The 27,191-nt window shown below is 42.2% G+C and overlaps 1 long non-coding RNA gene across 1 annotated transcript; it reads right to left on the minus strand.

The window, feature by feature from the left end:
• Nucleotides 1-52: 52 nt before the first annotated feature.
• Nucleotides 53-27,191, minus strand: LOC119876921. The gene is made up of 3 exons (XR_005368252.1): nucleotides 26,982-27,191; nucleotides 1,738-1,875; nucleotides 53-335 (listed from the first exon to the last, which is right to left on the minus strand). It is a non-coding gene; the product is annotated as an uncharacterized LOC119876921 (long non-coding RNA).

Raw genomic sequence — 27,191 nt, forward strand, 5'->3', positions numbered from 1 at the left:
GTTGTCTTGGAACTCTTATGTAGTTTTTTTTTTTCTCTCTCTCTCTCTTTTTTTTTCGTATGTTTCCTTGTCCACTCAGCTGGTCATTCCCACAAAGAATTTGGAGTCTACCCAAATAGATGAACTAATACAGGCAATTTACTTATCTTTCCTAAATCTTATCTCCTCATCTCTCCAATGGGAGTACTATTACCTGCTTCACAGAATTGTTGTGAAGATTTCATGTTCCTAGTGTGCTTGGCACATGGCAGGAATCTAACACATATTGATTTCTTATCATCCTCATTTCTTCTCTTCTCTCTCTTTCTTCTTTGCACCACCTCTTGCCAAATCACCTGTTAAAAGATGCTTCTTTTTACATTCTCATTAAGCAAATGGGTATTACCATGGGCAGGTGAAAGTGGGGACTTATTTTGCATGGTTAACACCGAACACTATATGTGTAACTTGGGATGTGTTATTCTTTATGGTTCAGCTGACTAGGTATATTATGCAACCTTTTCAAATAATACAATAAATTATTAATCCAAATTATAGAGTGGTAGACTGGAGCCCTGGATTCATTCCCAGAGAAGGCTCTGCCTTCTGCTCTGACCACATTATAGGCATGTGGTCAGAATACATGGCTGGGACGATGACTTTTTGTACATGTGCCAACTAAAATTTTAAAATGTCTGTTGACATTCTGTCCTTCCTTTGTTTCTCTATTATTGGATGACTTTACTGTTCTATCTTTGTGTGTTTGTGTGTGTATGTATATATTTTATCCTAGCCAAGTAAAACATTGCTGAGAAAATAAGCAAGATAAAGGAGCAGGTGTACCTTGTTAGATGATTTTGTTAATGTTAAAGCTGAATCCCTCTATGTGCTGTCCATGAATAGAGATTCACAACCTTTTAGTGAGGGCCCAGTTTTGTTTCCACTGATGTTTACAGAATATCAAATAATCATCGAGGCAGAATCTGTGCATATGTGGAATGTATTTTCGGGGGTTCAGGAAGATACTGTCAGCCCTCCCATGCAATAAATATCTGCCACTCAGCTGCCAGAAGGCTGCCTTCCTTATATATCTGGTTTAGAATTCCTGGTACTGAAATCCTCAGTAGATTGCTAGTGATAAGTAATATGTATTTATAATAATGTGTATTCATCAGCCCTATAAATAGATCACATGGCTAATGATCTAATTTCTGGACAAAAGATTAGAAGGATGAATGAATCTTCTCAAATATGCCCATACATTAATATTTTTGGTTAAAATTGATGCTACTGGGCAGCCCAGGTGGCTCAGCAGTTTAGCGCCGCCTTCTGCCAGGGCCTGATCCTGGAGATCCAGGATCGAGTCCCACATCAGGCTCCCTGCATGGAGCCTGCTTCTCCCTCTGCCTGTGTCTCTGCCTCTCTCTCTCCCTCCCTCTCTCTCTCTCTCTGTCTCTCATGAATAAATAAATGAAATATTTAAAAAATTGATGCTATTTTCTTAAAAATACTTTTCTACTTAATAAAGTATATAATGTGGTCTAAATTATAAGAGCATATATTTTGACTACTGAAGTTAATTCAGTTATTTTCAGACGAACTGGAAAAATAAAAGGAGTCTATAAACATTTTTTTGTTTTCTCAAATAAACCTTCATGCCAGTTGCTTACCATGTAGTACACCACTTTATGAAGGCCACACTGAAGCAGATATATGGGGGAAATTTTATTTTTTAAATCTCTTTCTGGACACATTTACCTGGTTAATGGAACAGACAAGTGAGCTGCCACTTTGGACTCCTTAGGGGGATCAGATAAAAGGAATGATGAGCTTCAGCAGAGAAGGAATGAGCAGGGTCACAGCAGGAAAGGTTTTGTGAGGGCCTGGAAAGGGCAACTGAAACAAGGAGAGACAAACAAGATCGGCTTTGCTCAGGCACAGTTATATGAGGGGACTGTTCCCTGCATCAGAGGAGCCCATCTCCTGGAAACTGGCATATGGTGGTATAATAGTAGAATGGAAAGGAAACTTATCCAAAACGCAGGATTTATGGCTTGATTTGGGCTTTGCCTTAATCGGCTCTGATTTTGGGTAAGCCATTATTTTGGATAAGGACTCTATCCTCATTACAACATAATGGACTCAGACCACTTAGGCCAACCTTTGTACTCTTAACATTCTGTGATTCTAAGATTAGCTAATTCTTATACCTATCCTTTATATAAAACAATCATTTCCCAAATCCCTATGTAGAGCTGCGGAAATATCCACAGTTGTTTTTTGAAGATTGATGAACTTTACTTTCAATTTCTGATTTTGTATTTCCAAGCTGACTAGTAGCTCTCTGTCAACTAACTTGTATATACCTCTGCACTGATGAGACATGATATGAGGGCATCAAATGTGATTTATAAATATATTCAGAAACATACTACATAACCCTAAAATACCTCTAGTTTGATAAATAGAAAATGTATATAGGTCACTATTAACAATGATAAATTCTGACCTCAATATTCTTAAAAAAAAGATTGCTAAGTTATTCTTACTATATATTACATTATACTTTCTTTTAACCTCTTAACTCTTGTTTTCCCAAAAGTGCTGATAGAATAATATGGTTATACTATAACAAAATTTTGAAACAAACTTTTTTTCTTGTCTTATGGTTATTATGTTGCTTGTTTCTTCTGTTTCTTTGGTTTTATTAAATAAGTATTGCTCGGAGGAGGGGAAGATGGCGAAAGAGTAGAGTCCCCAAATCACCTGTCCCCACCAAATTACCTAGATAACCTTCAAATCATCCTGAAAGTCTATGAATTTGGCCTAAGATTTAAAGATAGAACAGCTGGAATGCTACAGTGAGAAGAGTTCCCACTTCTATCAAGGTAGGACGAGGGGTGGGGAGAATTAAAGAAACAAAGGCATCCAAGGGGGAGGAGTCCCGCGAGGAGCCGGGCTAAGGGGGGGCGAGTGCCCCCAGGACAGGAAAGCTCAGTCCCAGAGAAGCAGGAGCTTCACCAACCTTCCCGGATGGAAAGGCGCTCACAGGGAGGTGGAGCAGGACCCCAGGAGGGTGGGGATGCCCTCAGGCTCCCGGGGACACTAACAGAGCAACTACGCACCAGGGAGAGTGCACCGAGCTCCCTAAAGGACTGCAGCACGCATTGACCCGGGAGGAACTCGGAGGGGCTCAGGCGGTGGCTCTGCAAGAGGGGGCTGCTCGGCTGGGAGCGCAAATCCAACAGCGCAGGCCCGGGAGCACAGGGCGCTGGAACACAGCCCAGGATCCGGCGTCCCCGCGGGACAGGCAGAGGCCGGGAGGGCCCAGGACAGCAAGGACGCTCCTGCCCGGAGCTGAGCAGATCAGCGGCCCCGCCCCGGAGCCTCCAGGCCCTGCAGACCAGAGCTCTGGAGTTACTGTGGGGGCTGACTCCAGGGCTCCAGAGCTGGCCCCGCCACGGTGGTGGTTCCTCCTGCGGCCTCACGGGGTGAACAACCCCCACTGAGCCCTGCACCAGGCAGGGGCACAGCAGCTCCCCCAAGTGCTAACACCTGAAAATCAGCACAACAGGCCCCTCCCCGAGAAGACCAGCTAGACTGAAAAGTTCCAGGGGAAATCAAGGGACTTAAAGTACACAGAAGCAGAAGATACTCCCCCGTGTTTGTTTGTTTGTTTGGTTGGTTTTTCTTTTTTGTTTTTTTTGCTTTTTGATTTCTGTTTGCTTCCCCCACCCTTTTTTTCTTTTTCTTTCTCTTTTTCTTTGCTTTTTTCTTTTTTCTTCTTTTTTTCTTTTTCTCTTTTCTTTCCTTCTTTCTCTCCTCTCTTTTCTCCTTTTCCCAATACAACTTGTTTTTGGCCACTCTGCACTGAGCAAAATGACTAGAAGGAAAACCTCACCTCCAAAGAAAGAATCAGAAACAGTCCTCTCTCCCACAGAGCTACAAAATCTGGATTACAATTCAATGTCAGAAAGCCAATTCAGAAGCACTATTATACAGCTACTGGTGGCTCTAGAAAAAAGCATAAAGGACTCAATAGACTCATGACTGCAGAATTTAGATCCAATCAGGCAGAAAGTAAAAATCAATTGAATGAGATGCAATCCAAACTAGAAGTCCTAACGACAAGGGTTAATGAGGTGGAAGAACGAGTGAGTGACATAGAAGACAAGTTGGTGGCAAAGAGGGAAACTGAGGAAAAAAGAGACAAACAATTAAAAGACCATGAGGATAGATTAAGGGAAATAAACGACGGCCTGAGGAAGAAAAACCTACTTTTAATTGGGGTTCCCGAGGGCACTGAAAGGGCCAGAGGGCCAGAATATGTATTTGAACAAATTCTAGCTGAAAACTTTCCTAATCTGGGAAGGGAAACAGGCATTCAGATCCAGGAAATAGAGAGATCCCCCCGCTAAAATCAATAAAAACCGTTCAACACCTCGACATTTAATAGCTAAGCTTGCAAATTTCAAAGATAAAGAGAAGATCCTTAAAGCAGCAAGACACAAGAAATCCCTGACTTTTATGGGGAGGAGTATTAGGGTAACAGCAGACCTCTCCACAGAGACCTGGCAGGCCAGAAAGGGCTGACAGGATATATTTAGGGTCCTAAATGAGAAGAACATGCAACCAAGAATACTTTATCCAGCAAGGCTCTCATTCAAAATGGAAGGAGAGATAAAGAGCTTCCAAGACAGGCAGGAACTGAAAGAATATGTGACCTCCAAACCAGCTCTGCAAGATATTTTAAGGGGGACTCTTAAAATTCCCCTTTAAGAAGAGGTTCAGTGGAAAAATCCACAAAAACAAGGACTGAATAGATATCATGATGACACTAAACTCATATCTGTCGATAGTAACTCTGAACGTGAACGGGCTTAATGACCCCCTCAAAAGGCGCAGGGTGTCAGACTGGATAAAAAAGCAGGACCCATCTATTTGCTGTCTACAAGAGGCTCATTTTAGACAAAAGGACCCCTAGAGCCTGAAAATAAAAGGTTGGAGAACCATTTACCATTCAAATGGTACAAATGATACAATCAACAAAACTAAAAGACATCCTACAGAATGGGAGAAGATATTTGCAAATGACGTATCAGATAAAGGGCTAGTTTCCAAGATCTATAAAGAACTTTTTAAACTCAACACCAAAGAAATAAACAATCCAATCATGAAATGGGCAAAAGACATGAACAGAAATCTCACAGAGGAAGACATAGACATGGCCAACATGCACATGAGAAAATGCTCTGCATCACTTGCCATCAGGTAAATACAAATCCAAACCACAATGAGATCCCACCTCACACCAGTGAGAATGGGGAAAATTAACAAGGCAAGAAACCACAAATGTTGGAGAGGATGTGGAGAAAGGGGAACCCTCCTGCACTGTTGGTGGGAATGTGAACTGGTGCAGCCTCTCTGGAAAACTGTGTGGAGGTTCCACAAAGAGTTAAAAATAGACCTGCCCTACGACCCAGCAATTGCACTGTTGGGGATTTACCCCAAAGATACAGATGCAGTGATACAGATGCCGGGACACCTGCACCCCGATGTTTCTAGCAGCAATGGCCACAATAGCCAAACTGTGGAAGGAGCCTCGGTGTGCATCAAAAGATGAATGGATAAAGAAGATGTGGTTTATGTATACAATGGAATATTACTCAGTCATTAGAAATGACAAATACCCACCATTTGCTTCAATGTGGATGGAACTGGAGGGTATTATGCTGAGTGAAATAAGTCAATCAGATAAGGACAAACATTATATGTTCTCATTCATTTGGGGAATATAAATAATAGTAAAGGGAATAGAAGGGAAGGGAGAAGAAATGAGTAGGAAATATCAGAAAGGGAGACAGAACATGAAGACTCCTAACTCTGGGAACCAAAGAGGGGTGATGGAAGGGGACGAGGACAGGGGGTGGGGGTGAATGGATGACGGGCACTGAGAGGGGCTCTTGACGGGATTAGCACTGGGTGTTATTCTGTATGTTGGCAAATTGAACACCAATAAAAATAAATTTATTATAATAGATAAATAAATAAATAAATAAATAAATAAATCTCACCTGAAAAAGTAAAATAAAAAATAAAATAAATAAAAATAAAAATAAATAAATAAATTAAAAAAAACTGTTCTCTTGTATCAAAGATCAATTGACTCTCTCTGTGGGAGTCTATTTCAGGGCTCTGTATTTGGCTCCATTAATCTATTTGTCTCCTGTTTCATCAACACCACACTGCCTGCATTACTGTAGCTTTATACAGAGTTTTAAAGTTGGGTAGAATCAGTGCTTAGATTTTGTTGTTCTTCAGTATTCTGTTAGCTATTGAGTCTTTTTGCCTTTCCTTTTTTTAAAAAAGATTGATTGATTGATGACACAGAGAGAGAGAGAGAAGCAGAGACACAGGTGGAGGGAGAAGCAGGCTCCCTGCAGGGACCTGATGAGGAGTCCATCCCAGGACACCGGGGTCATGTTGGGGGCCGAAGGCAGGCGCTGCACGGCTGAGCCACCCGGGCGTCCCTCTTTTGCCTTTCCTTACAAACTTTGGAATCTGTTTGTTGATATCTACACATTTTGACAACTTGGATATTAACCTCTATTTAGTTAAAACATTTAAGAGTTTTTCTTGAGATGTTCTTTTAACCATTTGTCCTTTACATGTGTATTGTTTAATCTCCAAATATTTTGGGATTATCTAACTTTCTGTTATTGATGTCTAGCTTAATTTCACTGTGATTTGAGACCATGTTTTGTATTATTTCTATCCTTTTAAAGTTGCTGAGATGTGTTCTATGGCTCAGAATGTGGTTTATTTTGATGACTGTTCCATGAGAGCTTGAGAAGATTATAGGTTAATATATAGCATGTTTGCAACCGTTTTTCATTCATTGCATTTGTTCCTTTAAAAAAAAAATCTTTTCCAGGGTGCCTGACTGACTCAGTCTGGAGAGCACGGGACTTTGGATCTCAGGGTGATGAATTCAAGCCCCACATTGGTCGTGGAGCCTACTTTAAGAAAGAGAAGAAAAAAGAAAAGAAAAGAAAAGAAAAGAAAAGAAAAGAAAAGAAAAGAAAAGAAAAGAAAAGAAAGGAAAGGAAAGGAAAGGAAAGGAAAGGAAAGGAAAGAAAAGAAAAGAAAAGAAAAGAAAAGAAAAGAAAAGAGAAAAGAAAAGAAAAGAAAAAAAGTCTTTCCCTGTTTCTGCCTTCTCTAGTTTAACTGAACATCTTATTTAATTTCAATTTCTATTTAGCATATCATTTATACTTCCTTGAAAAATATTTTAGCAGTTGCAATATATATTTACAGCTAGCCTGAGCCCCTTTCAAGTAACTCTGCTTCATAGGAAGTGCGGATGCTTACAACCAGCGTCCCTGGTCGTCTCCCCAGCCCCCGACACCGCTGTCATTCATGTTATTCATCCATGTGCTGTAACAACCCGACATACTATTGCTGTTGTTACTTTGAAAAACAATAATCTTTTGGATTAGTTAGAAATAAGAAAAATAAAAGATTTTGTTTCACTCTCTCTTTAAAAAAAAAAACCAAAAAAACCAAAAAACCAAAACCAAAACAAAAACAAAACTCTTGTTTGTTAGCTGAAGAAGAATAAGAAAAACTTTTATTCCCTTATTCATTCTTTGATGCTCTTCCTTTCTTTAAATCAAGTTTTGACCTATATCATTTCACCTCTCCTAAAGATCTTTAAGATTTCTTGCAAGGCAGGCTTACTGGCAACAAATTCCCTCCTTTTTTTTTTTTTTTTTTTTTTGTTGTTGTTTGACAAGGTCTTTATTTTTCCTTCACTTTCAAAGGATAATGTCACAGAGTATAGAATTCTAGGCTAGTAAGGGGGTTTCTTCTCAATATTTTCATATTTCACTACACTCTCTTCTTGCTTGCATGTTTTCTAAGTAAATATCTGATATAATTCTCATCTTGGTTCCTTTGTAGGTAAGGTATTTTTCTCCCTGTAGCTTCTCTCAAGATTTTTTTTTCCTTACCCTTGATTTTCTGTAGTTTGAGTATAATATTCCTAAATGTAGCTTTTATTACTGTTATTATTTTTACATTTATTGTTTGGTGTTCTCTGAGATTCCTGGATTTGTGGCTGGATGTCTAATATTAATATGGAGAAATTCATTATTATTTCAAATATTTCATTTGTTTCTTTCTCCCTTCTTCTCCTTCTGGTATTCTCATTACTTGAACATTACACCTTTGTACTTGTCCCACAGCCCTTGGATATTCTGTTTTATCTCTTTACAGTCTTTATTTTCTTTGGTTTGAAGTTTTGAAGGTTCCTATAAAGATATCCTTAAGCTCAGAAAGGAGGGGAAATGAGTGGGAAAAAATAGAGAGGGAGACAAACCATAAGAGACTCCTAACTCTGGGAAATGAACAAAAGGTTGTGGAAGGGGAGGCAGGAGGGGGAATGGGATAACTGGGTGACAGGCACTGAGGAGGACACTTGATGGGATGAGCACTGGGTATTAAACTATATGTTGGCAAATCAAACTTCAATTAAAAGAAAAAAAGATATCCTTAAGCTCAGAGATTCTTTCTTCAGCCATGTCCAATCTGTTTATAAGTCCACCAAAGGCACTCTTCATTTCTCTTTCAGTGTTTTTTGTTTTGTTTTGTTTTTTAACCTCTAGCAATTCTTTTTGGTTCTTTCTCAAGATTTCCATCTCTTATAGTGCCATCTGTTCTTGCATGCTGTCTCCTTTGTTCATTAGAGCCTTTAGTATTTTAATAATGGTTGTTTTAAATTCCCATACTTGTTTTAGATTCCCATAGTTGCTTTAATTCCATGACTGGTTCTAATGCTTGCTCTTTCTCTTGAAACTGTATTTTTTGCCTTTTGATTGTCTTATATTTTTAAAAAAAGATTTTATTTATTAGTTTGAGAAAGAGAGAGAGAGAGCATGAGGTGGGGGTTAGCAAGAGAGAGAGAGAGAAGCAGACTCCCTGATGAACAGGAAGCCAGACATGGAGCTTGATCCCAGGACCCTCAGATTATGACCTAAGTTGAAAGCAGATGCTTAACTGATTGAGCCACCCAGGAGCCCATGTAGTTATTTCCTAATAGCTGGATATGTGTACCGAATAAAAGGAACTACTATAAATAGTCCTTTAGTATTGTGGTAGAAAAGTGTGGGGGAAAGGGAGGCATTCTATACTCCTATGATTAAGTCTCAATCTTTTAGTGAGCCTATAACCTCTGGACTATGAACTTCACAAGTATTTTTCAGAGTTTTCCCCCCCCCCTTTTAGGTGGAAGAGGCTGACTGGAGTAGGCTGGAGTATTTTCCTTCCCCCACATTAGTTAGTCTCTGATAACATCCCAGCAAGATAGCCTCCGGTTAACTAGTTTCTCCTGAGGGCAGGGCTTGTTAAGAAAACTTAGTGTCATGAGTCTGTTCCAGTGAGCTAGGACTCCTTGTATTCACCTGTCTTTTCAGTTTGGGGATTTGACCTGTGTCCTCACTTCTCTTAAGAATTCAAGAATTGATTTTTCAGCCTGTTCAGCTTTTACTTGTTAGGACGGGGTGGCAATTTCCAAGCTCCTTACATGCAAAAGCCTCAGTTGTCCTTTAATTTGTTAGAGGTATTCTTTGCATGCAAATAATTTTATTTTTGTGTAGTCAAATGTATCAACTTATTTATTTCCTCTAGATTCTGAATATTTTTAAAAGGCTTTCCCAATACTGAGGTTAACAGAATAATCTACCTGTGTTTGCTTCTATTATTTGTATGGTTATCTATTATTATCCCTGTTCCATTTATTCTTGTGTACAGTATGTTTAGATTAGTATAGCAGCTTATTCTTGTGTATAGCATAAAGTCTAAAATCTGATTTTGTTCTTTATTTTGTTACCCAATTGTCTCAACACCATTTACTATAAAATCCATCTTTCCTGTGGTAATTTGAGATGCCACTTTTATCTTATACTAATTTCATATGTGCTATGTCTAGTTTTGGATTTTTTTTCTAGTTCTATTCCTTTAGTCTGCTTGTCTATTCAAGAGGCAGTACCGGATTGATTTAATTATGGTGACTTTGGAGTGTGTGTGTGTGTGTGTGTGTGTTTTATGATAGTCACACACACAAAGAGAGAGAGAGAGAGAGAGAGAGAGAGGCAGAGACACAGGCAGAGGGAGAAGCAGGCTCCATGTACCGGGAGCCTGACGTGGGATTCGATCCCGGGTCTCCAGGATCGCGCCCTGGGCCAAAGGCAGGTGCTAAACCGCTGCGCCACCCAGGGTTCCCTGGAGTGTGTTTTAATGTAGAGCTAGTCCATCTCATAATTTTACCTTTTAGTGTTTTCATGGCTACTTTTGAGTTTTTTAATATAAACTTTAGAACCAATTTGTCAAATCCATAAACTATTTGCTGGATTTTTATTGAATTGAATTAAAATTATAATTTAGGGAATCCTGAAAACTTCATGATGGTGCATCATCTTACCAAGAACAGGGGATATTTTTTTCTTTTGCCCAAGTCTACCTCTGTGTCTTTCAAGAGAAATTCACTCATACCTACAAAGCCATGTAAGTGTATACTCATTTAGCAAGTCAAAGACAGCAATCTGTCCAATCCAGATTCCTATTGTTTATATTCTGAGACCCAGGGCCCAATAAAAAACCATGCATGGGCCTCAAAATGATAATGAATCCCTTAAAATTACATATAAAACTCGTGTGTGTGAGTGCTTTATTATTTTTTTTAAAAGATTTTGTTCATGAGAGACACAGAGAGGCAGAGACAGACATAGGCAAAGTGAAAAGCAGACTCCCTGTGGGGACCCCAATGTAGGACTCAGTCCCAGGAACCCAGAATCACGACCTGAGCTGAAGGCAGATGCTCAACCACTGAACCACCCAGAAGCCCCATGAGTGTGGTTTAAATGAAATTTTTATTATATGTAGTTTTCTCTGAGAGATCATTATGGATTTCCTCTGCATTCTCATTCAAGTATAAACTTTCTAGTCTGTAATTTCCCCAACAGTAGCAATCTCATGTTTACAAAGAAACAAATACACATGACTTTTTTGTTGTTGTTAGTGCTTCTAAGTACAATGACCCAAGCAACAAATAGTTTCTCTCTACCCAAAATTGAGCCAAGCAATATGATAGAAAAGGATATTAGAATGATTTTTATACTCAAAAAAAAAAAAAAAAAAAAAAAAAAAAAAGAGCAAGGCAGACTTATTTGGGACAAAGCACTAAAATCAAGTAGAGAACCATAATAGTCACTTGCAACCTAATTCAATAAAAAATACAACAAAGAAGAGATCATAGAAGCATACTGTCAGTGTTGTGCCCAAGATTGCGAATCCGAGAAACCACCAAGGAGCCAACTCTGATGCTCGAGCTTGGGTCCAGGTATACCCGACACAGCAGAGCAGGGACTTGGACCCAGAAGTGGGTTACAGCTGGGTTTTTTTATAGGCTGGTCTAGGGGATTTTCAGAAGGGGTGGAGGAATTTCTCAAGTTCTGTTTACATTCTGATAGGGGGCTTTCAAGGGCATTGAGCTCTCTTCTCATTCTAATATGGGACTTTCTACCATGGGGTGGGCTCTGTTGTCTTTCTGATATGGGATTCTCTGCCTAGGGCAATTCTGAGCTCTGTTTTCTTTCTGATATGGGATTCCCTGCAGTTTTTCCCATAAAGTTCAGCTCTTATTCACAGGGGCCTAAGATGGCTGTACTTGTGCTAATACTAAACTTTAGGTGGGATGGCCTTAATTTTTCCCTGGCCTCCACAGTCAGCAGAGATTCCTTAAACTTTGCCCTTACCATCTGGGTAGAGGAGAAAAGATAGTCTAGATAGCATGATGTAAGTTATAAAAACATGATTGTGTTATTTCTTACTCCCAACAGTTATCCACATTCAGGATTTTCATTTCTCAACAGTGACCACAGAGTCACTGTTTCTTCTTTTTTCAATGGAGCAATTGTCTTCATTAAATTTTCTAGATGCAGTGACAAGTAGAATTAGCAGGATCCCCACAGGTGACACTCTATTTTTCTGTCTTCTTCCCAGATTTATAGTCTGTATCTTCTACACTCTCTTTCTTCTTTTTCATTTTTTTCTTTTGTGTCTCCCTCTCCCCCTCCCCCCCACCCAGGATTATGCCTACATCTTTCCCTAGAGTTAAGAATGTTGTTTATCTCCAGTAAAGGTTTTTACATTTATTATCTTCCTGGTTGTCTAGATCAGTGGTTCTTAATCTTTTCTGTGCCCTAGAATTGCACAGAGCACTTATTAACAACCACTGACACCCTTCTGTTGAGTTGGTCTGGGTGGAGCCCTTGCTATTATTCAGAATTCTCCCCAGTGAACCAAATCAGAAGCCAGGGTTAATAATAGTGAGCCAGAGTTACAATCCATCTACAAACTAGTTCTGTGCAAGAGCCAGTAAGTTAGCTTTTCATAAGGAATGAAAACCATCTCAACCTATATCTTTCACCAGTTAAACTTGCAATTACTTTCCCCCTTACTATGTAGTTCTATATGGCAGTTGTAGAATTTTAAAATTGTAGTGTCCATAAAGATTATCCAGCTCAATGCCCAGAGAGGAAACAAAACAAACCTTCCCCATGATCACACATCTTATAAATAAAGTACCAAGACTATATTATGTAACTCCTTTTAAATTATGGGTTTGCCACTTCATTTTTTTCAGATAGCCCTAGATATATATTCACTTGTTAGCTTCCTCTACCTAAATCTCTATCTTCCCTTTTGCTTCTCTGCTTGTATGCTTCCCACCCTGTGATAATAAGACTATGACCTTCTATTTGTTGGAAGAGCTTTTAGATGTGTCCTTTCTTTCACCTTGTATCACAAATTCTTCCTCACCCAAAATTTTATTCCTTCTAGCACTTTCACTCCCAAACTCTACCAACATCTGTAAAATAAACATAAGAAATTATTAGGTAAAGTCCTGGTAGCCCAGAGGACCATCCTAAAAATGGCAGAACATGAAACATCAATGTTGCTTTGACTTCATTTTTTTTTAATTTATTTTTTATAGGTGTTCAATTTACTAACATACAGAATAACCCCCAGTGCCCGTCACCCATTCACTCCCACCCCCCGCCCTCCTCCCCTTCTACCACCCCTAGTTCGTTTCCCAGAGTTAGCAGTCTTTACGTTCTGTCTCCCTTTCTGATATTTCCCACACATTTCTTCCCCCTTCCCTTATATTCTCTTTCACCATTATTTATATTCCCCAAATGAATGAGAACATATAATGTTTGTCCTTCTCCGACTGGCTTACTTCACTCAGCATAATACCCTCCAGTTCCATCCACGTTGAAGCAAATGGTGGGTATTTGTCATTTCTAATAGCTGAGTAATATTCCATTGTATACATAAACCACATCTTCCGTTGGACACCGAGGCTCCTTCCACAGTTTGGCTATCGTGGCCATTGCTGCTATAAACATCGGGGTGCAGGTGTCCCGGCGTTTCATTGCATTTGTATCTTTGGGGTAAATCCCCAACAGTGCAATTGCTGGGTCGTAGGGCAGGTATATTTTTAACTGTTTGAGGAACCTCCACACAGTTTTCCAGAGTGGCTGCACCAGTTCACATTCCCACCAACAGTGTATGAGGGTTCCCTTTTCTCCGCATCCTCTCCAACAGTTGTTGTTTCCTGCCTTGTTAATTTTCCCCATTCTCACTGGTGTGAGGTGGTATCTCATTGTGGTTTTGATTTGTATTTCCCTGATGGCGAGTGATGCAGAGCATTTTCTCATGTGCATGTTGGCCATGTCTATGTCTTCCTCTGTGAGATTTCTGTTCATGTCTTTTGCCCATTTCATGATTGGATTGTTTGTTTCTTTGGTGTTGAGTTTAATAAGTTCTTTATAGATCTTGGAAACTAGCCCTTTATCTGATATGTCATTTGCAAATATCTTCTCCCATTCTGTAGGTTGTCTTTTAGTTTTGTTGACTGTATCCTTTGCTGTGCAAAAGCTTCTTATCTTGATGAAGTCCCAATAGTTCATTTTTGCTTTTGTTTCTTTTGCCTTCGTGGATGTATCTTGCAAGAATTTACTATGGCCGAGTTCAAAAAGGGTGTTGCCTGTGTTCTTCTCTAGGATTTTGATGGAATCTTGTCTCACATTTAGATCTTTCATCCATTTTGAGTTTATCTTTGTGTATGGTGAAAGAGAGTGGTCTAGTTTCATTCTTCTGCATGTGGAGGTCCAATTTTCCCAGCACCATTTATTGAAGAGACTGTCTTTCTCCCAATGGATAGTCTTTCCTCCTTTATCGAATATTAGTTGCCCATAAAGTTCAGGGTCCACTTCTGGATTCTCTATTCTGTTCCACTGATCTATGTGTCTGTTTTTGTGCCAGTACCACACTGTCTTGATGACCACAGCTTTGTAGTACAACCTGAAATCTGGCATTGTGATGCCCCCAGATATGGTTTTCTTTTTTAAAATTCCCCTGGCTATTTGGGGTCTTTTCTGATTCCACACAAATCTTAAAATAATTTGTTCTAACTCTCTGAAGAAAGTCCATGGTATTTTGATAGAGATTGCATTAAATGTGTATATTGCCCTGGGTAACATTGACATTTTCACAATATTAATTCTGCCAATCCATGAGCATGGAATATTTTTCCATCTCTTTGTGTCTTCCTCAATTTCTTTCAGAAGTGTTCTCTAGTTTTTATGGTATAGATCCTTTACCTCTTTGGTTAGGTTTATTCCTAGGTATCTTATGCTTTTGGGTGCAATTGTAAATGGGATTGACTCCTTAATTTCTCTTTCTTCAGTCTCATTGTTAGTGTATAGAAATGCCACTGACTTCTGGGCATTGATTTTGTATCCTGCCACGCTACCGAATTGCTGTATGAGTTCTAGCAATCTTGGGGTGGAGACTTTTGGGTTTTCTATGTAGAGTATCATGTCATCGGCGAAGAGGGAGAGTTTGACTTCTTCTTTGCCAATTTGAATGCCTTTAATGTCTTTTTGTTGTCTGATTGCTGAGGCTAGGACTTCCAGTACTATGTTGAACAGCAGTGGTGAGAGTGGACATCCCTGTCTTGTTCCTGATCTTAGGGGAAAGGCTCCCAGTGCTTCCCCATTGAGAATGATATTTGCTGTGGGCTTTTTATAGATGGCTTTTAAGATGTCGAGGAATGTTCCCTCTATCCCTACACTCTGAAGAGTTTTGATCAGGAATGGATGCTGTATTTTGTCAAATGCTTTCTCTGCATCCAATGAGAGGATCATATGGTTCTTGGTTTTTCTCTTGCTGATATGATGAATCACATTGATTGTTTTACGGGTGTTGAACCAGCCTTGTGTCCCAGGGATAAATCCTACTTGGTCATGGTGAATAATTTTTTTAATGTACTGTTGGATCCTATTGGCCAGTATCTTGTTGAGAATTTTTGCAACCATGTTCATCAGGGATATTGGTCTGTAATTCTCCTTTTTGGTGGGGTCTTTGTCTGGTTTTGGAATTAAGGTGATGCTGGCCTCATAGAACGAATTTGGAAGTACTCCATCTCTTTCTATCTTTCCAAACAGCTTTAGGAGAATAGGTATGGTTTCTTCTTTAAACGTTTGATAAAATTCCCCTGGGAAGCCATCTGGCCCTGGACTCTTGTGTCTTGGGAGGTTTTTGATGACTGCTTCAATTTCCTCCCTGGTTATTGGCCTGTTCAGCTTTTCTATTTCTTCCTGTTCCAGTTTTGGTAGTTTGTGGCTTTCCAGGAATGCGTCCATTTCTTCTAGATTGCCTAATGTATTGGCGTATAGCTGTTCATAATATGTTTTTAAAATCGTTTGTATTTCCTTGGTGTTGGTAGTGATCTCTCCTTTCTCATTCATGATTTTATTAATTTGAGTCTTCTCTCTCTTCTTTTTAATAAGGCTGGCTAATGGTTTATCTATCTTGTTAATTCTTTCAAAGAACCAACTCCTGGTTTTGTTGATCTGTTCCACAGTTCTTCTGGTCTCGATTTCGTTGAGTTCTGCTCGAATCTTTATTAACTCCCTTCTTCTCTTGGGTGTAGGATCTATTTGCTGTTTTTTCTCTAGCTCCTTCAGGTGTAAGGTTAGCTTTTGTATTTGAGTTCTTTCCAGTTTTTGAATGGATGCTTGTATTGCGATGTATTTCCCCCTTAGGACTGCTTTTGCTGCATCCCAAAGATTTTGAACGGTTGTATCTTCATTCTCATTAGTTTCCATGAATCTTTTTAATTCTTCCTTAATTTCCTGGTTGACCCTTTTATCTTTTAGCAGGATGGTCCTTCACCTCCACGTGTTTGAGGTCCTTCCAAACTTCTTGTTGTGATTTAGTTCTAATTTCAAGGCATTATGGTCTGAGAATATGCAGGGGACGATCCCAATCTTTTGGTATAGGTTCAGACCCGATTTGTGACCCAATATGTGGTCTATTCTGGAGAAAGTTCCATGTGCGCTTGAGAAGAATGTGTATTCAGTTGAGTTTGGATGTAAAGTTCTGTAGATATCTGTGAAATCCATCTGGTCCAGTGTATCATTTAAAGCTTTCGTTTCTTTGGAGATGTTGTGCTTCGAAGACCTTGATAGAAGCGCAAACTCTTCTCACTGTTGCATTCCAGGTGTTCTCTCTTTAATTCTCAGGCCGAATTCATAGATTTTCAGGATGATTGGAAGGTTTTCTAGGTAATTTGGTGGAGACAGGTGATTTGGGGACCCTACTCTTCCGCCATCTTGCTCCTCCCCCCCGCGACTTCATTATCTATATAAGAAAATTGTGACATTTTTCTCAATGTAAAAATCCTAAAGCAAAAATACAGTGTGAGTGCCATCTCCTGGAGAGAGCATCCCAACTTGAGCATGTGCCCTCCCTCCCTGACATATTGATTGTAGTGTTTTGCTTTTATACTTCATTTTATGAGTTCATTGATTTATTATTGTTCCATAATAGATTTAAGTTAGCTTACAAGATATACAAACAAGATAAAAGTAAAGTAAACATTTAATTTAAAATATCCATTGGAAAAGCAAGTATAGGACCAGGAGGAGAAACAAAACACTGATAACCAAGGTTTCCACACAGCAGCAAAGGAGCTATAAATTTAGTAAAGGATCTGGAAAGTATAAATAATGAGTTTATTTTATTCTCTAAATTTGAGCTGCCTGTAAGAATCCATGAAGAGCTTTCAAGTGTGTGCTGTGTGTTTAAAGCTCATGAGATAAAAAAAAAAAAAAAAAAAAGCTCATGAGATAGATCTGAGAGAGGAATATAGATTTGAAGGTGATCAGTATGTGGTCGCTGAAGCACTGGGCTGCATAGCATTGCCCAGAGTGTGGAGAGAAAGAATAAAATAAGATCCAGCACAGAGCCCCGAGGAATATTGATATTTAAGGGATGGTCTCTTAATCCCTGTTCCTCTACTGAATAGGAATAACATTTAAGCACAGTGGGAAAAAAATATTTTAGAATTGGTTTAGTATATAACTTCATCATGTTAAATTGACTTGGAGGGTTGGTTGGTTTGTTTGTTCTTAAATCTTACTCTAATCAACAATTCCTAAACACTTTGGGACTGCTATTCCTTATACCTAAAACTCTGATCTCTGACCTGGGAGGAGGGTAGACTAGAAGACAGAAAATAATTGTCTCATTATCTGTGTTTCTAAAGGTGGATGTCAGCAGGGCTGACTGCCTTTCTGTCCTTCTCCACCTATCTTCCAGGCTGTAGAATCCTCGGTTGGGAAAGGAGCAGAGGCCTCAGCAGTTTTTCCTGTCCACACTTGCCTTGGTCACCTTCTTAGCTGTAATTTGACTTCCTGCTCTTAAGCAGGAACGTGGAAAGGATTGCTATGATTTTTTTGGCTACATCTTATTTTCTTAGAATTATTTAGAATGCTTTTCTCTTCACTCTTTTTAAATATCTCATGTGATTATAAATGTTGCTTGTTTCAGCAAAAATCTCATTTCAATTATTTTCCATTGTGAACCAGATGAACTTTTTCACTGAAATAGGCACACTGTCTCATTGAATTTCAGGTCACTTGCAATTTCTTTTTTCTTAATTCCACAGAGAGAAGAGGACTGAATTCCTAAAAACTGCCCTACTCTCACACACATTCCCCTGGTAGAGCTCCATTTCAATTGAAATCCCCACACGTTAATTCTTTTCAGGAGTGTAGTTAAAGGAAATGTCTTCTGTATGGCCCAGAAATGTGGCTAATGGTTCTGTCACTCTTTATGACCAATTCCTTTAGCAATTCCTCTCTCAGAACTCTGTAATAATTTCTACCAAGGTTAAAAAAATGGGTTTTACATTTCCTTAATCTACTGGAATGTTCAGTGCCTTTGACTACTTAAATCTATTAGAAAAATATGACCTCTCTTTCCACCTGTGCCAGTAGCATAACCAGTTGCTGGTGTTTCTTCCAGTCTAGGAAACTGTAGCATTTTCCTCTAGCACTTTCCATATGTTCCCTTCATGTAGGTCTCTGAATCTATTTCAGATCTCTTTTGATTCAATTCTATACCGAAATGATGCATTTCATCTCTAAGATAATATTTGTTATGTATACTCTGAATTTTCTTGTTTAAATTGGGGATAGTTTTTACTGTGGCATATATCATTCAAGCAGACTTGGGGATTGCATATAAATTCTTTTTTTAAAATTTTTTATTGGAGTTCAATTTGCCAACATATAGCATAACACCCAGTGCTCATCCCGCCGAGTGCTCCTCTCATTGCCCATCACCCAGTCACCCCAATCCTCCGCCCACTTCCCCTTCCACTACCCCTTGTTCATTTCCCACAGTTAGGTGTCTCTCATGTTTTGTTACCCTCACTGATATTTTCACTCATTTTCTCTCCTTTCCCTTTATTCGCTTTTACTAATTTTTATATTCCCCAAATGAATGAGACCATATAATGTTTGTCCTTTTCCGATTGACTCATTTCACTCAGCATAATACCCTCCAGTTCCATCCACATTGAAGCAAATGGTGGGTATTTGTCGTTTCTAATGGCTGAGTAATATTCCATTGTATACAAAAACCACATCTTCTTTATCCATCATCTTTCGATGGACACCGAGGCTCCTTCCACAGTTTGGCTATTGTGGACATTGCTGCTAGAAACATCGGGGTGCAGGTGTTCTGGCGTTTCACTGCATCTGTATCTTTGGGGTAAATCACCAGCAGTGCAATTGCTGGGTCGTAGGGCAGATCTATTTTTAACTCTGAGGAACTTCCACAGTTTTCCAGTGTGGCTGTGCCAGTTCACATTCCCAACAACAGTGCAAGAGGGTTCCCCTTTCTCCGCATCCTCTCCAACATTTGTTGTTTCCTGTCTTGTTAATTTGCCCCATTCTCACTGGTGTGAGGTGGTATCTCATTGTGGATTTGATTTGTATTTCCCTGATGCCCAGTGATGCAGAGCATTTTCTCTTTTTTTTAATAATAAATTTATTTTTTATTGGTGTTCAATTTGCCAACATACAGAATAACACCCAGTGCTCATCCTGTCAAGTGCCCCCTCAGTGCCCACCACCCAGTCACCCCCACCCCCTGCCCTCCTCTCCTTCCACCACCCCTAGTTCGTTTCCCAGAGTTAGGAGTCTCTCATATTCTGTCTCCCTTTCTGATATTTCCCACCCATTTCTTCTTCTCATGTGCTCGTTGGGCATGTCTATGTCTTCCTCTGAAATTTCTGTTCATGTATTTTGCCCATTTCATGATGGGATTGTTTGTTTCTTTCCTGTTGAGTTAGGTAAGTTCTTTAAAGATCTTGGATACTAGCCCTTTATCTGATAGTTCATTTACAAATCAGAACTCCCATTCTATAGGCTTTTAGTTTTGTTGACTGTTTCTTTTGCTGTGCAAATGCTTCTAATCTTGATGAAGTCCCAATAGTTCATTTTTGCTTTAGTTTCATTGCCTTCATAGATATCTTGCAAGAAGTTGCTGTGACCAAGTTCAAAAAGGGTGTTGCCTGTGTTCTCCTCTAGGATTTTGATGGATTCTTGTCTCACATTTAGATCTTTCATCCATTTTGAGTTTATCTTTGTGTATGGTGAAAGAGAGTGGTCTAGTTTCATTCTTCTGCATGTGGATGTCCAATTTTCCCAGCACCATTTATTGAAGAGACTGTCTTTCTTCCAATGGATAGTCTTTCCTCCTTTATCGAATATTAGTTGACCATAAAGTTCAGGGTCCACTTCTGGATTCTCTAATCTGTTCCATTGATCTATGTGTCTGTTTTTGTGCCAGTACCACACTGTCTTGATGACCACAGCTTGTAGTACAACATGAAATCTGGCATTGTGATGCCCCCAACTATGGTTTTCTTTTTTAATATTCCCCTGGCTATTTGGGGTCTTTTCTGTTTCCACACTAATCTTAAGATAATTTGTTCCAACTTTCTGAAGAAAGTCCATGGTATTTTGATAGGGTTTGCATTAAATGTGTAAATTGCCCCGGGTAGCATGGAGATTTTCACAATATTAATTCTTCCAATCCATGACCATGGAATATTTTTCCATCCCTTTGACTCTTCCTCAATTTCTTTCAGAAGTATTCTGTATTTTTTAGGGTATAGAATCTTTACCTCTCTGGTTAGGTTTATTCCTATATATCTTATGCTTTTGGGTACAATTGTAAATGGGATTGACTCCTTAATTTCTCTTTCTTCAGAGTCATTGCTAGTGTATAGACATGCCGCTGATTTCTGGGCATCGATTTTGTTTCCTGCCACACTGCCTAATTGCTGTACAAGTTCTAGCAATCTTGGGGTGTAGTCTTTTGCATTTTCTAGGTACTGATACTGTATCTGCAAAGAGGGAGAATTTGACTTCTTCTTTGCCAGTTTCAATGCCCTTTATTTCTTTTTGTTGCCTGATTGCTGAGGCAAGGACTTCTACTACTCTGTAGAATAGCAGTAGTGAGAGTGCTCATCCCTGTCCTGTTCCCAATCTTCGGGGAAAGGCTTCCAGTGTTTCCCCATTGAGAATGATATTTGCTGTGGGCTTTTTGTAGATGGCTTTTAAGATGCTGAAGAATGTTCCCTCTCTCCCTACACTCTCAAAAGTTTTGATCAGGAACGGATGCTGTATTTTGTCAAATGCTTTCTCTGCATCTATTGTAAGGATCATATGGTTCTTGTTTTTTTCTCTTGCTGATATGATCAGTCACATTGATTGCTTTATGAGTGTTGAACCAGCTTTGCATTTCAGGGATAAATCCCACTTGGTCATGGTGAATAATTTTCTTAATGTATCTTAATCTTCCAATGATCCTATTGGCTAGTATCTTGTTGAAAATTTTTGCATCTGTGCCCATCAGGGATATTGGTTTGTAATTCTCCTTTTTGGTGGGGTCTTTGGTTTTGGAATGAAGGTGATGCTGGCCTTAAAGAATAAGTTTGGAAGTATTCCATCTCTTTCTATCTTTCCGAACAGCTTTAGTAAAATAAATATGGTTTCTTCTTTAAATGTTTGATAGAATTCCCCTGGAAAGCCATCTGGCCCTGGACTTTTGTGTCTTGGGAGGTTTTTGATGACTGCTTCAATTTCCTCCCGGGTTATTGGTCTGTTCAGGTTTTCTATTTCTTCCTGTTCCAGTTTTGGTAGTTTGTTGTTTTTCAGAAATGTGTCCATTTCTTCTAGATTGCCTAATTTATTGGCACAAAGCTACTCATAATAAGTTTTAAAATCGTTTGTATTTCCTTGGTGTTGGTGGTGATCTCTCCTTTCTCATTCATGATTTTATTAATTTGAATCTTTTCTCTCTTCTTTTTAATAAGGCTGGCTAATGGTTTATCTATCTTATTAATTCTTCCAAAGAACCAATTCCTGGTTTTGTTAATCTGTACCACAGGTTTTCTGGTCTCTATTTCATTGAGTTCTGCTTGAATCTTTATTAATTTTCTTCTGCTGTGGTTAGGATTTATTTGCTGTTTTTTCTCCAACTCCTTTAGGTGCAAGGTTAGCTTTTGTATTTGGGTTCTTTCCAGTTTTGGGATGGATGCTTGTACTGCAATGTATTTCCCCCTCAGGACTGCTTTCTGTATCCCAAAGATATTGAACGGTTGTATCTTCATTCTCATTAGTGTCCATTAATCTTTTTAATTCTTCCCTAATTTCCTGGTTGATCCTTTCATCTTTGAGCAGGATGGTCCTTAACCTCCATGTGTTTGAAATCCTTCCAAACTTCTTTTGTGATTTAGTTCTAGTTTCAAAGTGTTATGGTCTGAAAATATGCAGGGGATGATCCCAATCTTTTGGTAGCAGTTAAGACCTGATTTGTGACCCATTCACCCCCACCCCCCGCCCTCCTCCCCTTCTAGAGGAGATAAGCAAAAAGTATGTAAAAAGAGAGGTCCCTGAAAAGTTCCACATCTGTCACGCATCGAACCTAGGCCTGTTAGAAGCAAAGTGTACATGCAGTCATGATGTGGGAGGTATAGGCCATAAGCTCAACTCTCGGAAGTGTGTAAGCCTTGGAGGCAGATATCTGCTAGCCACTCATTTATGGGAGTTAGAAATTAGCACCACTTTAATTGAACAAGGCTGTTGGACATCGACCTGTTGAACGCAGATACATGTGAGTACAGGCCTGACACTTCCACATGCTTTCCACGCAACGTCTTCCAGGTCCTAACATAAGGATGTTAGGTGATATGTCTACAGGCAGTCAGAATGTGGGAGGGTCCTGCCTTGTGGTCAGCTCACCCAAGGATTCATGCATAGTGGCCAGCTTTCAACAAGCTGTGTTCTTACTGCAGTGAGAACGTAGCATCCATCATTCTACGTAGGGAGTTTCCCTGCATAACACTCTTCAGCACCTGGAGACACACATTTGAAGCCAGCATTTTTCCACTTGATTCCCATGAGCTTCTGACAAACATCTCTAGTGAGGATGTTCGAAACTCAAACTGCAGGCAGTGTGGAACAGTGAGGGACTGCATGCCAGCTCAGCTCTCAGAAGCAAGTTACCCTTGAACACTGTGTTCACCTAGCTTCTCATGGATGGAAGTTAGTATGTAGCACCAATCTAAGAGAGGAATTCCTCGGGAATCACTGGATTGAGCTTGGAGACACTAGGCTTGTGGGCCTGCACCTTCCATTTTCCTCTCACACCACTTCTGTCACGCATCGAACCTAGGCCTCTTAGAAGTGAAGTGTACATGCAGGCAGGATGTGGGAGGTATAGGCCATAAGCTCAACTCTTGGAAGTGTGTAAGCCTTGGAGGCAGATGTCTGCTAGCCTCTCATTTATGGGAGTTAGAACGTAGCATCTCTCTAATTGAACAAGGCCGTTCGACATCGCTATGTTGAACGCAGATACACGTGAGTACAGGCCTGACACTTCCACATGCTTTTGACCCAACATCTTCCAGCTCCTAACATTATGTTAGGAGCTATGTCTACAGGCAGTCAGGATGTGGGAGGGTCCTGCCCTCAGCTCAGCTCTCACAAGGAAGCATCCCTAGAAGCCAGCTTTCTACTAGCTGCATTCTTATGACTGTGGTACCATCTAACGTAACCTATACTTGGTCACTCCAGTCCCCAACTGGGCCTCAGCTGGACCTGGTGCCCCTGGTACTTAGCTTGATCTCACCTGGACCAGGTGACTGTGTTCCCACCTGGACCTCAACTGGTCTTATGACTTTTGTCCCCACCTGGGCCTCACCCAGACTAGGTGACTCTGTTCCACCTGGGCCTCACCTGGACCTGGTGATTCTGGTCCCCTCCTAGGTATCACCTGGACCTGGTGACTCTGGTCCTCACGTGCGCTTCACCTGGACCTGGTGACTCTTGTACCCACCTGGGCATCATTGGGATATGGTTACTCTGTTTCCCAAGTGAGACTCTGGAACATTTAACTTTGGTCCTCACCTGGGCCTCACCTGGACCTGGTGAATCTGGTCCCCATATGGGCCTCACCCAGTCCTGGTGACTTTGGTCCCCACCTGGGCCTCACCTGGACCTGATTGTTGTGGACTCCTTCTTGGCCTCACCTGAAACTGGTGACTCTGATCCTATCTGGGCCTCACCCAGACCTGGTTCTCACCTGGGCATCATTGGGGCCTGGTTACTCTGTTCCACACCTGAGCCTCACCTGGACATGATGACTCTGGAACCCCTTTGGGCCTCACCCTGACCTGCTGACTCTGGTCCTCATCTGGATGTCACCTGGACCAGGTGATTCTGGTACCCCTCTGGGCCTCAACCAGAACTGGTGACTCTGGTCCTCAACTGGGCCTCACCTGGACCTAGTGAATATGCTCCCCACCTGGGCCTCATCTGGACCTGGTGACTCTGGTCCCTCCCTGGGCATTATCAGGACATGGTTACTCTATTCCCCACTGGGACTCACCTGGACCTGGTAACTCTGGTCCTCACTTTGGCCTCTTCTGTACCAGGTGACTCTGGCCCCACATGGGCCTCACCTGGAACTGGTGACTCTGATCCTCAGCATGGCCTCACCTGACCTGGTGACTGTGGATCCCACCAGGACCTCACCTGGACCTCATGTCTCTGGTCCCCACCTGGGCCTCACCTGGACCTGGTGTCTCTGGTACCCACCTGGGTAGCATCAGAACATGGTTACACTGTTCCCTAACTGGGACCACCTGGACCTGTTAACTCTGGTCTTCACCTGGGCCACACCTGGACATGGTGACACTGGTTCCCACCTGGGTCTCACCTGGACCTGGTGAATCTGGTCCCCACCTGAGCCTCACCTGTAACTGGTGACTCTCGTTCCCACATGGACCTCATGTGGACCTGGTGGCTGTAGTGTTTCTAGCTACTCATGTACCTGATGACTCTGGTCCCCACCAGGGCCTCACCTGGACCTGGTGAGGGTGGTTGCCACCTGCACCTCACCTGGACCTGGTGATTCTGGTCCCCACCAGAGCCTCACCCATACCTGGTGGCTTAGGTAAACATGCGGGCCTCACTTGGACCTGGTGAATCTGGTCCTTACCTGGTCCTCACCTGGACCTGGTGACTCTGGTCACCATCTGTGCCTCACCTGGCCCCGGTGACTCTGGTCCCCACCTGGACCTGGTGACTGTGGTCCCCACCTGGGCCTCACCTGGACCTGATGACTCTGATCCCCACCTGGGCCTCACCTGAGTCTTACCGGGACCTGGTGACTCTGGTCCTCAGCTTGGCCTCACCTGGATCTGGTAACTGGTCCCCACCTGGGCCTCACCTGGACTCGGTGTCTCTGGTACCTATCTAGGCATCATCAGGACAAGATTTCTCTGTTCCCCACCTGGGACACACCTGGATCTGTTAACTTTGGTCTTCACCTGGCCTCACCTGTACCTGGTGACTCTGGTCCCCACCTGGGCCTCACCTGGGCCTAGTGACTCTTGTCCTCTGCTTGGACTTACCTGGACATGGTGACTGTGTTCCTCACCTGTGCCTCACCTGGATCTAGTGAGTGTGTTCCCCACATGGGCCTCACCTAGACCTGGTGGCTCTAGTCCCCACTGGGCCTCACCTGGGCCTAGTGACTCTGGTCCCCATCTGGGCCTCATGTGGACCTGGCAACTGTAGTCCCCACCTTGGCTTCACCTGGACCTGGTGACTGTGGTCTCCACCTTGACCTCACCTGGACCTGGTGACTCTGGTCCCCACCTGGGCCTCACCTGCACATGGTAGCTGTGGACTTCATCTGGACCTGGTGACTGTGGTCCCCACCTGGGTCTCACCATACCTGGTGACTGGGCTCCTCAGCTACCAATGACTAGGATCCAGGATGGACTCTTAGTTACTACTGACACCGGGACCATCCCCAGGGTTTCACTTGTTCCTGGTGACTATAGTCCTTGTCTGGGCTGACCTGGCTCATCCTTGGCTCTGATCCTCTCCTGGGCCTCCCCTGCTCTTGCAGGTATGGTTCCCCCCTCTCGTGGGTGTGTAGTGTCTATGGTCCCTTCTGGCCCTCACCTGATGGTACTGGGCCATGATATTGGCCCTTTGCAAGGCCAGCAGGGTCTCCGAGTCCTCCTGCATGGTGCTGCAATCCAAACACATCCAAGAATGACGGTGCATGAAAACCTTCCGAGGACACATGGGTCAGGGTGCTCCCTATGGGCAGGTCCCCCTCTGTCTGACCAGAGCTGGAGACAACCCCATAACCCCAAGGGGCACAGGCTGGGCTGGAACATCACATATAGGCCCTCACTGCCTGTCTGTCACTCGCCCACCTACAGTCCACCTTCCTAGCCACTGTCCCAGGACACACTGTCATGCTGGGATCACAGAGCGCTCCCACTCTGGTATCAGGAGCACACGGGTGGGGGACCCAGGAGGCTCTGGTGAACTGCCGATCTGATGCTCGGGGTGATGTCTCCCAGCCCGGGGGATATCGAAGGTTTCTCTTAGATTCCACAAACACAACAACCAGGGGGAGAAAGCAACGGACTGAACTTCATCAAAATTAAAACCTGATGCCAGCAAGAGTGCGACCAAACTCCCCATCCTGAGGGCAAGGATGGGTGAATAGCCTGAGGGGGGTCTGGGGGGAGCACGAGGGACTCCACGTTCCAGTGCGTGAAGAGCAAGCCTGCTCACAGGCCAGGGGGACCCAGCAGGCCCTGACCGTCCTCCCCTGACCACAGGGTGGGGCGGGGGGTATCACCCCTGTCGGGGTCCATGCGTCTAGGACGGGCTGGAAAGGTCATATATTGGGTCTCCCTGCATCCCTGCATAGCACAGGCCTTACAGGGGAGCGGGGGTCCCGGGGGAGCTGTCGAACTCCAGCTGCAGCCTCCTTCCCTAGATGGGGTCTTAGGGGGCTGCCCTCACCTCGTGGGGCTGTGGAAGGGCTGCAGGAGCTGCTCATGGTCATCGCATTGGGGTCAGGGTGTTTTGGACCCCAGCCCGGGAGGCCAGCACCCCCACCCGGACCCACAGGCCCAGAGAGGCCTGCGGGGAGCAGGCATCAGCGGCCAATCACCTGTGCAGGCATCAGTAGCCACTCACCTGTGACCTATCACTGTGTGAGCGCCTCCTCTTTATGCACCGGGGTACTGGGGAGAGTGAGAGAGTTGGGGAACTGGGGAGAGTGGGAGAGTTGGGGTACTGGGGAGAGTTGGGGTACTGGGGTACTGGGGAGAGCGGAAGTACTAGGGTACTGGGGAGAGCGGGAGAGTCGGGTCGCTGTGAGCCAGATCCAAAGCACGAGTGCTTCCA

Source organism: Canis lupus, chromosome 13 (genome assembly GCF_011100685.1).
Source record: "Canis lupus familiaris isolate Mischka breed German Shepherd chromosome 13, alternate assembly UU_Cfam_GSD_1.0, whole genome shotgun sequence".
NCBI classification, from domain to species: domain Eukaryota; kingdom Metazoa; phylum Chordata; class Mammalia; order Carnivora; family Canidae; genus Canis; species Canis lupus.